The sequence below is a fragment of the Lepus europaeus genome, chromosome X, assembly GCF_033115175.1.
Source record: "Lepus europaeus isolate LE1 chromosome X, mLepTim1.pri, whole genome shotgun sequence".
Taxonomy (NCBI): Eukaryota; Metazoa; Chordata; class Mammalia; order Lagomorpha; family Leporidae; genus Lepus; species Lepus europaeus.
The window spans coordinates 82,821,318-82,836,072 of NC_084850.1; positions in this window are offsets into that span (position 1 = coordinate 82,821,318).

Genomic DNA, 14,755 nt, shown 5'->3' on the forward strand with positions numbered 1-14,755 from the left:
CTGTGAGTCAAGGTTCAATCAAGAAGCTGAAATCATGCCCTGGTTATTCAAATGGAGAATACGGACTGCAAAGAGGAGCTAAGAAGTAGAAGATGGTTTACTGCTAAAGCAGCAACAGATGACATTAAGGTGTCCAGAAACAATGATTGCTTGCTGGCACCATGGCTCAATAGGCTAATCCTCCGCCTGCGGTGCTGGCACTCTGGGTTCTAGTCCCAGTTGGGGCGCCAGATTCTGTCCCAGTTGCCCCTCTTCCAGTCCAGCTCTCTGCTGTGGCCTGGGAGTGCAGTGGAGGATGGCCCAAGTCCTTGGGCCCTGCACCCGCATGGGAGACCAGGAGAAGCACCTGGCTCCTGGCTTCGGATCAGCGTGGTGCACCGGCCGCAGTGCGCTGGCAGCTGCGGCCATTGGAGGGTGAACCAACAGTAAAAGGAAGACCTTTCTCTCTGTCTCTCTCTCTCTCTCTCACTGTCCACTCTGCCTGTAAAAAAAAAATACAAACAAACAGAAACAATGATTACAAAAGAGCAACTACCACTTCTATGATGAGGAAGAGAAGACAGTAAAGGAGTAGCAGAGTCTGCTCTGCTCCCATGCCAAGAGGAGGTTTGAGATAACATAGCTCCCAAAAGAGCATGCAGCCTGCCAGAGGTGTAGACAGTTGCCAAGGAAGACAGGCCTTTCCTGTTTGGTAAAACAGGTTGCTATTGCAGGGTGGGGATTGGTGGTGGCACATGGGAAGCATTGAGCTACTCAGAGGCAGGTGATGATAGGGAAAGCAAAGCCTGACCTGTGGATAGAGCTTGTATTTTTTGGCCTCTGTCTCCTGCAGTGAATAACATTTAATGGCAGACTGCGGGTGGAAGGGAAACACTTTCCTGCTGGGATTTATGGGATGACTCCAGTGCTCTCTGTTGACATTCTATGAGTTGGCAAAGAAGAAAAGTTAACAGAGACCAGCCCTAGTATCACAAACCAGTGCAAAGAAGGGTTGATTTGGACTTGACAAGCAAGCCAATAACTGCAAGAATTAGTATCAGAAACCAACAGCAAGTTTAGGCAAAATCCAGTAGAGTTTTTCTATTAAAAGTAGCAACAAGAAAGGTAGTTTCTCACAGTTTTTAAAGCTAACATCATGCCATAATCCTAGTCAATGTGATCAGAGAAAGGAAAACGAATAGTACACCAGGAAATGGGAGTGATTGACTGCAAAATGCAACAGAGACCACTGAAAATGTAACATAATTAAGGAGACTTGCGAAGATGTTCACAAACCAGATAAAAAGTACAAAACCATGAGGCTTCCCAAATACCAGTAATAAAGTCCACAGAAGATTTAATGGTTAAAATATCAAATTAATGGCAGCAATAAAACTAAAAACAGTTCAGTGGACAAACTTAAGAAATGTATGACAGATATATAAAGCAAAGTACAAACATTATTAAAGTACTTTGTTTAAAGCAGTAATCAGGTTTGGGCATGGTGGCTCAGTAAGTTAAGCTTCAGATTGGGAGGCCTGCATCCCATTTGGGAGTGCACGGTTCAAGTCATGGCTACTCACTTCTGATCCAGTTTCCTGATAATGTAATTGGGGAGGGAGCAGGTGATGCATCAAGTGCCTAAGTCCTGCTACCAGTCTGGGAGACCCAGATGGAGTTCCTGGCCCAGCTCCAACTGTTGTGGGCACTTGGGGAGTGAACCAATGGTTGTAAGATTCTCTATCTCTCTCTCTCTCTCTCTCTCTCTCTCTCTCTCTAACAAATAAAACTAAACAGTCAGTGAAGCGTAAGTATACTTAAAATTTAATCAGTGATTTTTTCCATTTGAACATTTTTATCCTGAAGTCATTACACATGACAACATTCTTCAAAATATTTAAAGTGTTTTTTTGTGAAAAATAAAGATTATGAGAGGAAATTTGTTCTGCACAGGTAATGGAAACAATTTCTAATTCTGCATAGAATCCCTAGCAATGAGATTTATTTTTTTAATTTATTTGACAGATAGAGATTTAAATCAATAGAAGAAATTTGAAAGCCCTGAGGCAGAAGTATCCTCATTTACTTCCAGAAAATTTTTGATTTCTCTTTTAATTTCTTCTATGACCCAGTGTTCATTCCCTGAATGAACATGTTGTTCAATCTCCATGTGTTTGCACGTGCTCTAGGGATTCCCGAGTTGCTAATTTCCAATTTCATTCCTTTGTGGTCTGAGAAGCTGCATGGTATGATTCTAATTCTTTTGAATTTGCTGAGACTTGCTTTATGGCCTAGTATGTGGTCAATCCTAGAGAAGGTTCCATGTACTGCTGAGAAGAATGTAAAGTCTTTAAATGTAGGATGAAATATTCTGTAGATATCTGTTAGATCCATTTGGGCTATAGTGTCATTTAAATCTACTGTCTCCTTGTTGATCTTCTGTCCTGTTGATCTGTCTATCTCTGAGAGTGGAGTATTGAAGTCCCCCAGTACTATTGTATTGGGGTCTAAGTCTCCCTTTAAGTCCCTTAACAAGTCTTTTAAATAAGCTGGTGCCCTGTAATTAGGTGTATATACATTGATAATCGTTATATCTTCCTGTTGAATGGATCCCTTAATCGTTATATAGTGCCCCTCTTTGTCTCTCCTAACAGTTTTTGTGGTAAAGTTTATGTTGTCCGATATTAAGATGGCTATGCCCACTCTTTTTTCATTTCTGTTGGCGTGGTATATCTTTTTCCAGCCTTTCACTTTCAGTCTGTATGCATCATTGTTGGATAGATGAGTTTCTTGTAAGCAGCAAAAAGATGGGTTTTGTTCCTTAACCCAATCAGCCAATGGGTGTCTTTTAACTGGACAGTTCAAGCCATTAACATTCAATGTGACTATTGAGAAGGAGTAACTTTACCCTGTCATTTGCCAAAGATTTTTTTCTAATATATGCTTTGAGACTCCTGTGATCTTTTGCTGTGAGGTTTCCTTCCTTTATCTTCTTTCATATTGGTGACCGTGTTTCTGTGTTTCTGTATGTAACACATCTTTAAGCATCTTTTGCAGGGCTGGACGAGTGGCGACGAATTCTTTCAGTTTCTGTTTGCTGTGAAAGGTCTTTATTTCACCTTCATTCATAAATGAGAGATTTGCAGGATATAATATTCTGGGCTGGCATTTTTTCTCTCTTAGTACCTGGGCTATATCTCGCCATTCTCTCCTAGCTTGTAGGGTTTCTGATGAGAAGTCTGCTGTGAGTCTAATTGGAGATCCTCTGAGAGTAATCTGGCGTTTCTCTCTTGCACATTTTAGGATCTTTTCTTTGTGTTTCACTGTGGTGAGTTTGATTACGACGTGTCGTGTTGAGGATCTCTTTTGGTCATGGTTATTAGGGGTTCTATGAGCTTCCTGTACTAGGATGTCTCTGTGCTTCTCCAAACCTGGGAAATTTTCTGCTAGTATCTCACTAAAAAGGCCTTCTAATCCTTTTTCCCTCGCCATGCCTTCAGGAACTCCTAGAACCCGAATGTTGGGTTTTTTAATAGTATCCTGTAGATTCCTGACAGTATTTTTTAGATTTCTGATTTCTTCTTCTTTTCTTTGATTTGACTGTATACTTTCCTGTTCTCTGTCTTCTAATTCCGATATTCTCTCTTCTGCTTCACCCATTCTGTTTTTAAGGCTCTCTAATGTGTTTGCCATTTGATCTATTGAGTTCTTCATTTCATTGTGGTTTTTTGTCACTATCACAGTTTCATGTTCTACTAGTTGTTTCATTTCATTTTGATTCCTCCTTAATATTTCATTTTCACGAGAGAGATTTTCTATCTTGTCCATTAAGCATTTCTGTAGTTCAAGAATTTGTTTTTGAGAACTTCTTAATGTTCTTATCAATTTTTTGAGATCTGCTTCTTGCATTTCCTCTATCTCTTCATCTTCATAATCTTTCATTGGGGTGTCTTGGTCATTTGGGGGCATCATAGTGTCTTCCTTGCTCTTGTTACATCGGCTTCTACGTTTGTTGTTTGGCATGTTGGAGATAATTTATGGTTTTTTTTTTTTTTGGCTGTGGTGTTTTTTTCCTTGTTATACTATGCCTCTAAGTGGGCTGTCTGCTTTGATGGATCCTTAGAGGCTGTGATGGGTGTGGCCAGAGAGCTCTGCTTGATTCTTCAGGTTTTAGGCTGTGCAAAAAGTGACTCACCCAGATTGTTCTCTCCCTTGCTCCTTGCTGGATCTCTCTCTCTCTCTCTCTCTCTCTCTCTCTCTCTCTCTCTCTCTCTCTCTCTTTTGACTCAGTTGGGAAGTAATTCAGCACAAGTGAGTGGATTGGGGGTAGTTGAAATCTGGCCTCTGTGAGTATTCGTTGATCTACCCCTGGGACCACACAAAGAGTTTATGCAGCCCTCAATGTGTTCTCAAGTTTCACCAAAGTTCCAAAGTTACTGAGTTTGTGAACTCTTTGGTGGCGCTTTACATATGTAAAATAGCACCTGCTCTTTGTTTTGCTAGGTGAGTGAAGAGAGAGGCCTCTGCTTCCCCCCCACACCAGTGTCTCGGGTTTCTCAGGTTTTGTCTTACCTCCCATTCATTCCTGCGCTGGCGAGATTGCGGCTCGGCTCCCCCGATTGGGTTTCCACGCGGTGGGCTCCCTGTAGATCCTCTGTGTCACATCCACTAGATCCGGAAGCATTTCCTCTGCAGTTTTTTTCTTTAGTTTTTTTCCTGAGGCTACAGTAACTCCACTTTTATGAAACTTTATTTTCCCAAACTATCGGCGCACGTCCTCACTCTCCGCCATCTTGGCTCCGCCCCTGGAGCAGAAGTATCAATACTATATGGCAATGTAGCAAATGTAGTGGTGAGAACTACAATTTGTTACAGCAGTGTATCCTTGGGTGATGTGCTAGGAGGTACCACAGGCTGCTATCTGAAAATGTTAGGCTGAACAATGGGGTGTCTCCTTGCAGCACCTGGCACTGTAAAGGGAGTGCAGACTTGTGGCACCAATGAGGTATAGGGGTGAACTCGCTGGGGCAGAGAAGTCTTGTTCTCTAGGCTTGCCAGGGGCTGAGCTCCGAGCAGGAAGGTCTTTCGTGTCTCTGCCTGTCAGATGAGAGGCAGAATGGTCGAACCACTCTGCAGAGGAAGAATGGGGCCGGGGGACATGGGGGTAAGACAAGCAGAAGGGCCAGGTGCACAGTGAGATGCCAGTGGCCGCAGACTGTGGGCTGTCAGGTAGGGAAACAGCACACCAGAGCGGGGACGTTCTGCTCCCCACACCCGCGGATCCTGAAGCGGAGGCGGTTTATCTCCAGCTCCCCAGGGAGGGCGCTCACTGACTCCCCAGGTCCTTCCTCCATGTCGGGAGGGCCCCGGGCTCCAAGCCACGTGGGTGTTCTGTGCAGAGCAAGAGGCGAGCGAGTCCGCCGCCAAAGTGCAGTCCTGGCCAGCTGCGGGGCAAAGCAGCTCCAAGCCGATTTCCTGAGGGGGACATCCAGGGACTGCGGCTGGGGGAAGTGGCCACAGCACAGGAGGGGCGTCTCTTGGGGACCCTTCCCCCCGGGGAAGGAGGCAAGCCAAGCCAGTGCGGAGCAGTCCCTTCTCCACAGTGACACTCCGCAGTTACCGAGTGTGGACAGCGGGCCTGGCTTCAGGCTTCTCTTCTCTGGTAAGGCTCCCCGCAGGAGCTCCACCCGTGGGAGTAGCATCCGGGCCGCTGCCAGGTCCCGCTGCTCCGCTAGCCGCTGCCACAAGAGGCACTGCGGGGCAGCGCCCGCACGGTCCCACCGCCGCTGAAGAGCCCGGAGGCGGCGGCCACTGCTCAGCCCCTCGCTTCCCGGCTTCCCCTTGCTCCTGTGGGCCAGGGGCGGTGGCCTCTGACATAAGAGCCTGGCTCGGGGTCTCACCAGCAGCAGCTGCAGTGTCGGTGGTGACGTCACCGTCCATGCGGTTTCGCATGCCGCCCTCCTCTGGCCTCAGCACGCTGGCAGACGTGCATCTCCACCCAGCATTCCTGCTTCCTGGGCAAGCCAGAGCCGCAGGTGAGAATGGCTGCAGTTAGAGGTGGCATCCAAGGCCTGCAAGTCTCAGAGGTCCCGTGGCCTCCTGCTCTCCTCCTCTCCAGGAATCCCCTTCAGGGGTGCCTGCAGTGGGGACACCACGTGCTCCCCCCTTCGGAAGCATGGAGCCCCTAATTGGGGGCTCCTCAAAGTTTCTTTGTGGACCCCAGCTACCCCTAGCGGGCCCCTGAATTCTGGGTCAGCCACAGCATCCCTAATGCACAGGCCCAGAGACCTTGTGAGCTTGCAAGTGGCCGAGCTGGTGCAGTTGCTGCTGGTTAAGAACCCGAAGATGGCACCAACCCAAAGGGCTGACACGCTGAAGTATGTCACCCCCAAAGGTCCAGAAGCACCCTTGACATTTCCAAGAGAGCCTCTGACCTCCCCATGCTAGTGTTTGGGTTCTAGGTGAAGGAACGCGATGCAACAGAGCACTTCTACGACCTGATCAGAAAAATCCTACCTGCCTTGAGTAGAGCTTTGCAGGTGGACAGAGCACCCAAAGACTAGGCTCCTGATAATTCCCCAGACTTGATCTTCAGGTAGGCCAGCTGTGTCCCAGAGGGGGTGGTCTGGGAGGTGTTGAGGGTGTTGAATATATGTTTGACTAGAAAGCATTTCATCTTTGGGGAGCCCACAGCTGGCCACCCACCAAGCTTAAGTTCCACCCAAGAAGCTGGTGCACAAGGACATGTCCAGCCGTGATCCCATGCTCCAGGTGTCCCCTGGGGCCCTCAGAAGAAGCAAGACAGCCGGAAGTCCCAGATATCGTGGCCCAAGTGAATGACACTCACTCCAGATCCTTTTCATGGCAGCAAACGAGGCCTTGGAAGAAAAGGAGGAAGTACCCCGGGCCTGAGATGCAGCTGCTGTTGGTGAGGTGACAAGTGCCAGTGTTAGCAACAGTTCCAGAGCCAGGACCTATGCCCCTGCTGAAGCAAGCATCAGCCGCACTACAGTTCCAAGTGCCAGGGTCAGAGCCAGGGCTAGAGCCAGGGCTGGAGCTGTGATCAGCACCCGGGACAGTGCCATGAGGATTGCTCAGTTCCAATCTCAGGCTAGGGTCAGGGATGGGGAAGGCTGAGACTGGTTTTCCCTTGGTTTTGCTGTGAGTAGTCAAAGGGCCCTGGGCAGTGGGCACCGGGGCTGTGACTTCTGAGGACTGCAGAGGAGAGAGTGATGTTAGGGAAAACACACTGACCAGGGTGTCTGTGTTCCAGTTGTACTTGTTGCAGGGCAGTTTACCTTTTAACTGATGTATTGCAAAGTTCTGTGGGCTATCATTAACATTTCTTCTCATGGTAAAGTATTTTATAGGCGTCAGCTGGTTTGAAACTAAATGACAACAGTATGATAGCAGAGTTGAAACAACAGGCATACCTAAACATCCTTCCCAAATGCTCAGTTCTGCAGATATTTGGTTCAGGATTGAAGCTGGGCATGTAGGCCTATGGGTCACTTTGGTCAATTGTTTCATTTTCCTTTGATTTGCAAAGGAGAGAGCTGCTATTTGATCAGAGAACTGGGGACACTATGTCTGAAACGCATTAGAACATTGGAACGAGGTGGTCTTTGAAAGTTGGAAAGAATTGACAGTGAGTCCCTCCCCCAAGACAAGCCAATGAAACAGAAAGTTGGTGAGTATGGCGTACACAGCCGTAGACTGCAGTGTTTGTTTCCTTTTCGTGGTATGGTATTCCCACACGTACATTACAGCCTACATTTACACGTATTTGCTTAGATCTCCGGAATATAGGGCAAAATGAAAAGGTTTAGAATGTGCTCACTGACTCACTATTCAAACATACATTTCCTGACCAGGTGCTATATGTGAGGCCCTGTGCTGGGGGCACTGGGGACACAGGAATACACCTGCCAGGGCCCTGGCCCACAGCAAGAGTCTCAATGAGGCTGTCATGTAAATAACGGAGCCACAGGTGGCATTTTGAAGTGCTAGGCATTGGGATGAGGATGTGAACCAGGTGTTAGGGGAAATTGGGAGAGGGACATTGAGTGTTGTGTGTCGGGCGTCTAGGAGCGAGGAGGGCTTCCTTGCAGTGAGTTGTCAAGTGAGGTGAGAAGCACTGGAGCAGTGGACAGTAACAATGCCCTGAGGTAGTGAATTGTGAGCATCTGGAACATTTTCTTTCTCTGGGGAGCAGATGAGTCAGACCTTGGAGAAACTGGGGGTGTGGACACGTGCGGGAGCCAGGATCATCAGTTGTTGGACTTGAGGGCTGAGAGAGAAACGTGGGAAGTGGAAAAGGGATCTTTGGATCAGGTCCTCTTGGCTCTTGGATGACCAAGCGAGAAGGCTTCATCTTTGGTGGGTCTGGAAGCCATTCTGCACTTGACCCTGTGTAGTTATTGTTGTACATTTATCACCACTAAGCAGCACTAGGCGATAGGTGAGAGTCACTCTTCAAGGCTGGCTGCTGGGAGTCACATCTGCCCCTGTAGCCCAGGGCCGCCAGGGCTCAGCATGTTCTGAAGGTACTAGTGTGGCTGAAGTGACATTGTTTAAAGATTTATTTATTTGAAAGGGAGAGTGACAGAGAGAGAGGAAGAGATGGAAGGAGAGAGGGAGGGAGGGAGTAAAGAAGGGAGAGGGGAGAGAGAGAGAGAGAGAGAGAGAGAGAGAGAGAGAGAGAGATTGATTCAGCCTGCAGGTTACTTCGCCTATTGTCTGCAACACCCAGGGTGAGGCCATGGTGAACCAGGAACCAGGAACTCCTTCCAAGTCTCCCACATGAGAGGCAGGAACCCAAGCACTTGGGCCATGGTCTGCTGCCTTCCTGGTGCATTAGAAGGAAGCTGGATAAGAAACAGAGTAGCTGCACTCCAAACAGCTCTCCCATATGGGATGCCCACATCCGAAGCAGCAGCTTAGCGTGCTGGGCCAGATGCCTACCCCTGCTGCTAGATTTTGTTAATGGCAAAGGTCTGGACATGAGCATGTAAGGGCAATCCTGTTTATGTCAAGGGGACCTGCTTGTAGGTGTTAGCGATCTGGCCAGGTTAGCCTGGAGAGGAACCAGGAAGAACTGCAGGGCCAGACTGAGGAGCTCAAACCTAATTGGGTTGGCCCAGGGGCTCCAGAGATTTAGTGAGCAGGGAGGGCTCTGGTGAAAGCACAGCCTCTCCCAGTGTCAGTGCCCGCACCAGTGTGGTATGTAAAGTGCTACTGGTGTTCTTGTCTTGAGAAGGCCCTGGTGGGTGTGGTGGGTGTCAGCATTGGCCTAGAATTACTTTTAGGACTTACCAGTTGCTGTGCATGTTCACGTGTCTGCCTGTCAGCCTTGGGAAGCCTTTCTGTGGTCCTAGAAACATACACTTGGGACCCTAGCCCCAGTTCTCTCAGGCTCCATTCCAGGGTGTGTGGAGCTCAGGGAACATCACACTGCAACCTGTCACTCAATTTCTTCCCTGGGTACCAAGGGCAGGGAGTGGAGGGACAGACATCATAGTATTTAAGTGAGCCATCTGAGGTGAATGGGAGAAGTGTTGTGGAAGAGCACTAACTGGGTTTGGGTTGGAGATAGTTGGGGCTGATGATGTGCACATCAATCTAAGGTCTTTTCACGACAGGCCAAGTCCCCTACTCCCCCATCGAAGGACACACCCATCGCCAGATCTGCAGGGTGTAAATGTGTTTGCACAGGGAGAGATGGCAGCTTTTCCACATTTCTGCCTGACTTGCCCTCCTCAAAGTTGCAACAAGATACTCGTGGAGATGCAATGCTCAATGAGCCACAGCCCCAAGAGGTTCTTTAGAATAGGTAATACTATTCCATGACCAGGACCAAGTCCATGGGTCCCAATATGTGGGTATGTCTTAAACTCTAGCCTGTCTGCAAAGACCAATGTCACTGCTATCAATATAACATCTTGCTGAAAAGGCACGAGAAAGACTTGGTTGAGAAAACCGCCAGTGATTTGCAGGTTTCTCTCATTGATGGGAAAGCGAAAAGAGAAACAGGGCAATGAGGGAGGTGGTCACCCTCTTGTGGGAGGCCCCCTCCAGAGTGTGTCTCCCCTGGACAGGCAGAGGCCCTAAACCACTTGACCCCTGCAGAGCCAGAGCCGAAGGCCCCAATTTGGAGACTCCAGTGGGATCCGGCTGCCCCCTTCCATAAGAAAACACTTCATTGTGATTTGATGGAAACCACTGTGAGACCCAGTCACCCATTACTCAGACACAAAGGGCCACCCTTCCTACACTTGCTTGAGTGACTCGTGGTGCAGCAATTTCCAACAGAGCGTCCTTCTTGCAGGTTGGTTGAAGGGGCAACTATGATCTATAGCCTTCCTAGTGGACTTCTGCCATGGATGTTATGTGGCAGGACACATCATGTCAACTCAGGCATGAAGGATGCTCTCATCTTATGAAAATGAGCACTCTGTACTGGAGATGAGGCCATTGGTAGTGGAGGCTCTGTCTTGCGGTTCGTGGGAGTTTGTCACGAGAGCATGGACCCAAGACCTTTTCTTAAGATGCTCAGGTTCTTCCTCCACCTGACCCCTCCCAACCTCTATGGGAAATCCACCCAGTGCTTCTTAAGTAGGAAGACTGTGTGCATTGCTAGAGGGTGAGGGATCTGATTCCTTCTTCCTCCCTGCACATGAGGGACACTGGGGTCAGAACTGTCACCTGTGGACACTGCACTGCTGAATGGTCATGACCCATTTCCACCACAACCAAGGAACAAGCAGCTCTGTCTCAGGAAGTGGATGGACAGCCTTACAGAGTGCAAGAAGAGGCTACCTCCTCCCAGTCACTGCCTCCCTCCTCCAAGACCTCAACCCCAATTCAAGGCTGACATTAGTGGGGAAAGTCACCTGAGGAATAGATGGACAGCCTTACAGGGTGTGAGAAGAGGCTACCTGCCCCCATTCCCTGCCTCCCTCCTCCAAGGCATCAACCCCAACTCAAGGCTGACATCCTTGGGGAAAGTCACCTCATATATCAAAACCAAAGCACTCAGGTGTTCCAGGATTTATTAAGGGCCAGTGGCGGAGGAAGTAGGGAAAGCAGGGAGTCTGGATAGCAGAGGGGTCTTGGTCACTGCTCATGGCTATGTGTGTGGCTCCTCCTCAGTCACAGTTTTTGAGAGTCCGGTATCCTCCCCTACAAAGGAAAGCAGAGGGACTGGCGAGCCCTTGGCAGCCCTGGGGAATTCAGGGTAGGGCTGGCATCCTCTTGGTGGGACAGGAAGTGAGGCAATGGGCTGGGCTGTGAGCAGTGAGAGGCAGGGACTGGCTGTGAGTTCTCACCTGAAGCACTTGGTGAAGCCTGCCAGGACTCTCTGGTACCGGATCCTCCAAGACCCTCGCAGAGGAGCAGGCTCCCTGAACCAGCCGGTGCCACTGGATGGGTGCTGTGTGGCATCGGACCAGACAAGCACATTCCCAGGGCCTTCTTGCAGGCCTTTTACAATCTGCAAATCAGAGTCAATAGCCTCATGTTAATGGGCCCTGCCTTCCCCCAGCGTCCACCACCTGTTCCCACGGCTATTTTGTGCATCCTCGACACTGTTCAAGGCCCATGGGATACACCCGTGACCAGCACAGACCACACCCGGGCCCCTGGAAGACACCCTGCGACAACGATGGAAACCAGACTCACCCGGGTAGCAGGAGGAATGAAGGGAGTGAAGATCATGCTTCTGTGAGTGTGGGTGCAGCGAGAGGAACAACAGGACCCCTGGAGACCAGCGCAGCTTCTCACTGTGCTGGGTGCAAATACGCCCGCCCCAGGTTCCAGCCCCTTCCGCAGCCCCCCCTTCTCTGTCCCCGCCCTATCTTCCTCCCTCTTGCAGCCCAGGGCACCGTGCTCACCCAGTGGATACTTTTCTGGTATGTGACCTCCCCTCTGCTCCTGAGTCTCTTACTCCCAGCCTCTAGTGCATCTCTGTTTATCATTTTTCCTTCCTCTGGTGCACCCAGCAAACTCCAGTCAGGTTTCTTACTCCTGAGCAGAACAGCTCGGGGCGGGGGCTTCATTGTGAAAACACATTGCAGACCTCCTCTAAGGGTAGCTCATTTTCCTTGACAGTGAGTCATTCAGTATGAGTTGGGTCACTCATGGGTCCACTTTGCTTGGGACCATTCCACTTTTTTTTTTAAAAAAGATTGTTATTTATTTATTTGAAAGTCAGAGTTACACAAAGAGAGGAGAGGCAGAGAGAGAGAGAGAGAGAGAAAGAGAGAGAGAGAGGTCTTCCATCCGATGGTTCACTCCCCAGATGGCCGCAACAGCCGGAGCTGCGGTGACCTGAAGCCAGGAGCCAGGAGCTTCTTCCAGGTCTCCCACGTGGGTGCAGTGGCCCAAGGTCTTGGGCCATCTTCTATTGCTTTCCCAGGCCACAGCAGAGAGCTGGATCGGAAGAGGAGCAGCCGGGACTAGAACTGGCGCCCATATGGGATGCTGGTGCTTCAGGCCAGGGTGTTAACCTGCTGAGCCACAGTGCTGGCCCCTAACCATTCCACTTTTAAAACTGAGTCTCTCTCCCTCTCCCTCTCCCTCTCCCTCTCCTTCTCTCCCCCCTCCCTCTCCCACCCTCCCTCCTTTGTAATTGTGACTTACAAATAAAAATAAAAATGAAACTGAAGCCCCTGTGTCAAAATATGCCTCCGTGTTTTGGGCAGACAGGGACAACAGGCCACTGCCTTCAAGTTTCATTTTCCTGTGCGTTGGTTTTTCCACCTTGACGACTTGAACCCTATAGATGAAGTTGCAAGAGTTATGTATAGTTTTCTGAAGCACGTTTGGGTGTTGAAGGCTCTGCATATCTTCATCCTGTGGAGACAAGTGCAGCCTTATATATTTGAGCCCTGCGTATTTGTCAACTGCAAACCTACGATTGGACCACAGCAATCACCTCTGCCCTTGTGGTGCTACGCCAGAGTTCTAGGTGGAACCAGAGTGGTGGAGATGAGGCCAGGAAGTGTGCAAGAAGAGAGTGCCAAGAACCCTAATAGCACCGAAGGCTTTCACATGAAGATCCCTTTCCTGCAGTGAGTCCACCACTGGCTCTACTGGCTGAAGAGATTGTAAAATTTATGGGCATTGGAACCAAGTCTGAGTGGTCCTTTGAGCTCGAGGAGGGTTCCATTGCTCCCAGACAGCCCTGAGATTCTTAGAACTCTTGTGCAAATCACAGGTAAACAGCCATTAGTGTTCATTTATGTAATGAGCCCATAATTGCAAAAGAATCCTTACCAAAATCTTGTGACTTTCCCAGCCCATTTTGCCAAATACCAAGAAACACCATTGGGAAGTGAATGGATCTCCTGTCCTGGAAACCTCCCTTTCTTCTTGAATTCATTCCAATTAGGTTTTCTCGAACCTACCCCCTGCAGCTTAGGGTTTAGTTGAACATGAGCCCATGAACAAGTGAAAGTGATCTCTCTTGTTCTTATATATGACTAGCTAGATAACTAAAGTCACCTGGTTTGTCCATTGTGTCTAAATGCTTGATTAAACTAGGTTTAAATAGCTAACCTAAAAACAAAACAGTGAAGACCCCAGTAACCAATGTCGTTTCCATGCACAAATTCCATCCTCACATAAGGACACTCCACTGGTAAGTAGAAAACTTCTTCCAACTCCTGAAGAGACCCCTACATTCCCGGGGAGCAAAGACCCAAATTCTGTGCTATATCCCTCATCAAACTCTGGCTTTCCCTTGGTGCACTTCTGGATGTAACAACTGACCACCAGATGGCAGAACCACACAGAAATACAGTCCCTTGCCCCCCCATGGCCTACCCTCCTCCCCAAGCCTTTGAGCCCCCTTTGCTACAGTTATGGAGTGAATTTTCCTAGGGGCAAAGATCAATCCCAAGGTCAGGATGCTCCCTGATATGCCCAGGGTCTGGGCCGGGGACCCTGATGTCTGTAATGATGGCTAAGGCAGTGATATCCATGGGCAGGGGTCACAGGCTGGGGCACTCAATCCACCTGTGCATGGTGATGTGGTAGTAGGATGCCAGGCATATCAGTCGGTTTCTCAAGGCAGCCACCTTGGAACACTGAAGGGACATTTGGATAGTAGGGACACAGGGCACTAGAAAGGCAAAGTCAGCAACAAAAACTTTTGTTGACTGCTGTGGACTGGATCCTGTCGCCCCACAATTTACAGTGTGGCCACAGGAGGTATTTCAAATGCTGGAGGAAAACATGGAATTAATTTTAGTGCAGACAACCCTGAAATCCATGCTGAGGCTTTTTCATAACGAAGACATTCCATGAAGGTTATGAAGACCCCTCGTATTTGGAGCTGGGGCTTTTGGGAGGTAGTGAAGAGTAAATGAGATCCTAAGGGTGGAGCTCTGATCTGATGGGATTTGTGTCTTTATTAAAGGATACACCAAACAGGTTGGTCTCTTTCTCTCAGCTCACAAGCAACAGGGAAAGGCCAAATGATGATCTAGGGAGAAAGCAGCAAGCCGTGAAGGCAGCCCTCACCACAAACTGTAGCCACCAGCTTCCTGATCTCAGACTTCCCGGCCTGCAGAACCCAAAGGAATTAGATTTCTGTCGCTGATGTCACCCAGTCTGTGTATGTTGTCATGGCAGCCTGAGCAGACTAAGTCACAGATGTTGAGATTTTCTAAGACATGAGTCCCAAACTGGTTTGGGTGGCCAGACTGCTCCTGCCCTGGAGCCTCAGGCAGGGTGAAGCTGACGGCCTTGCTCAGCCTGCTGCAACTGACTTTTT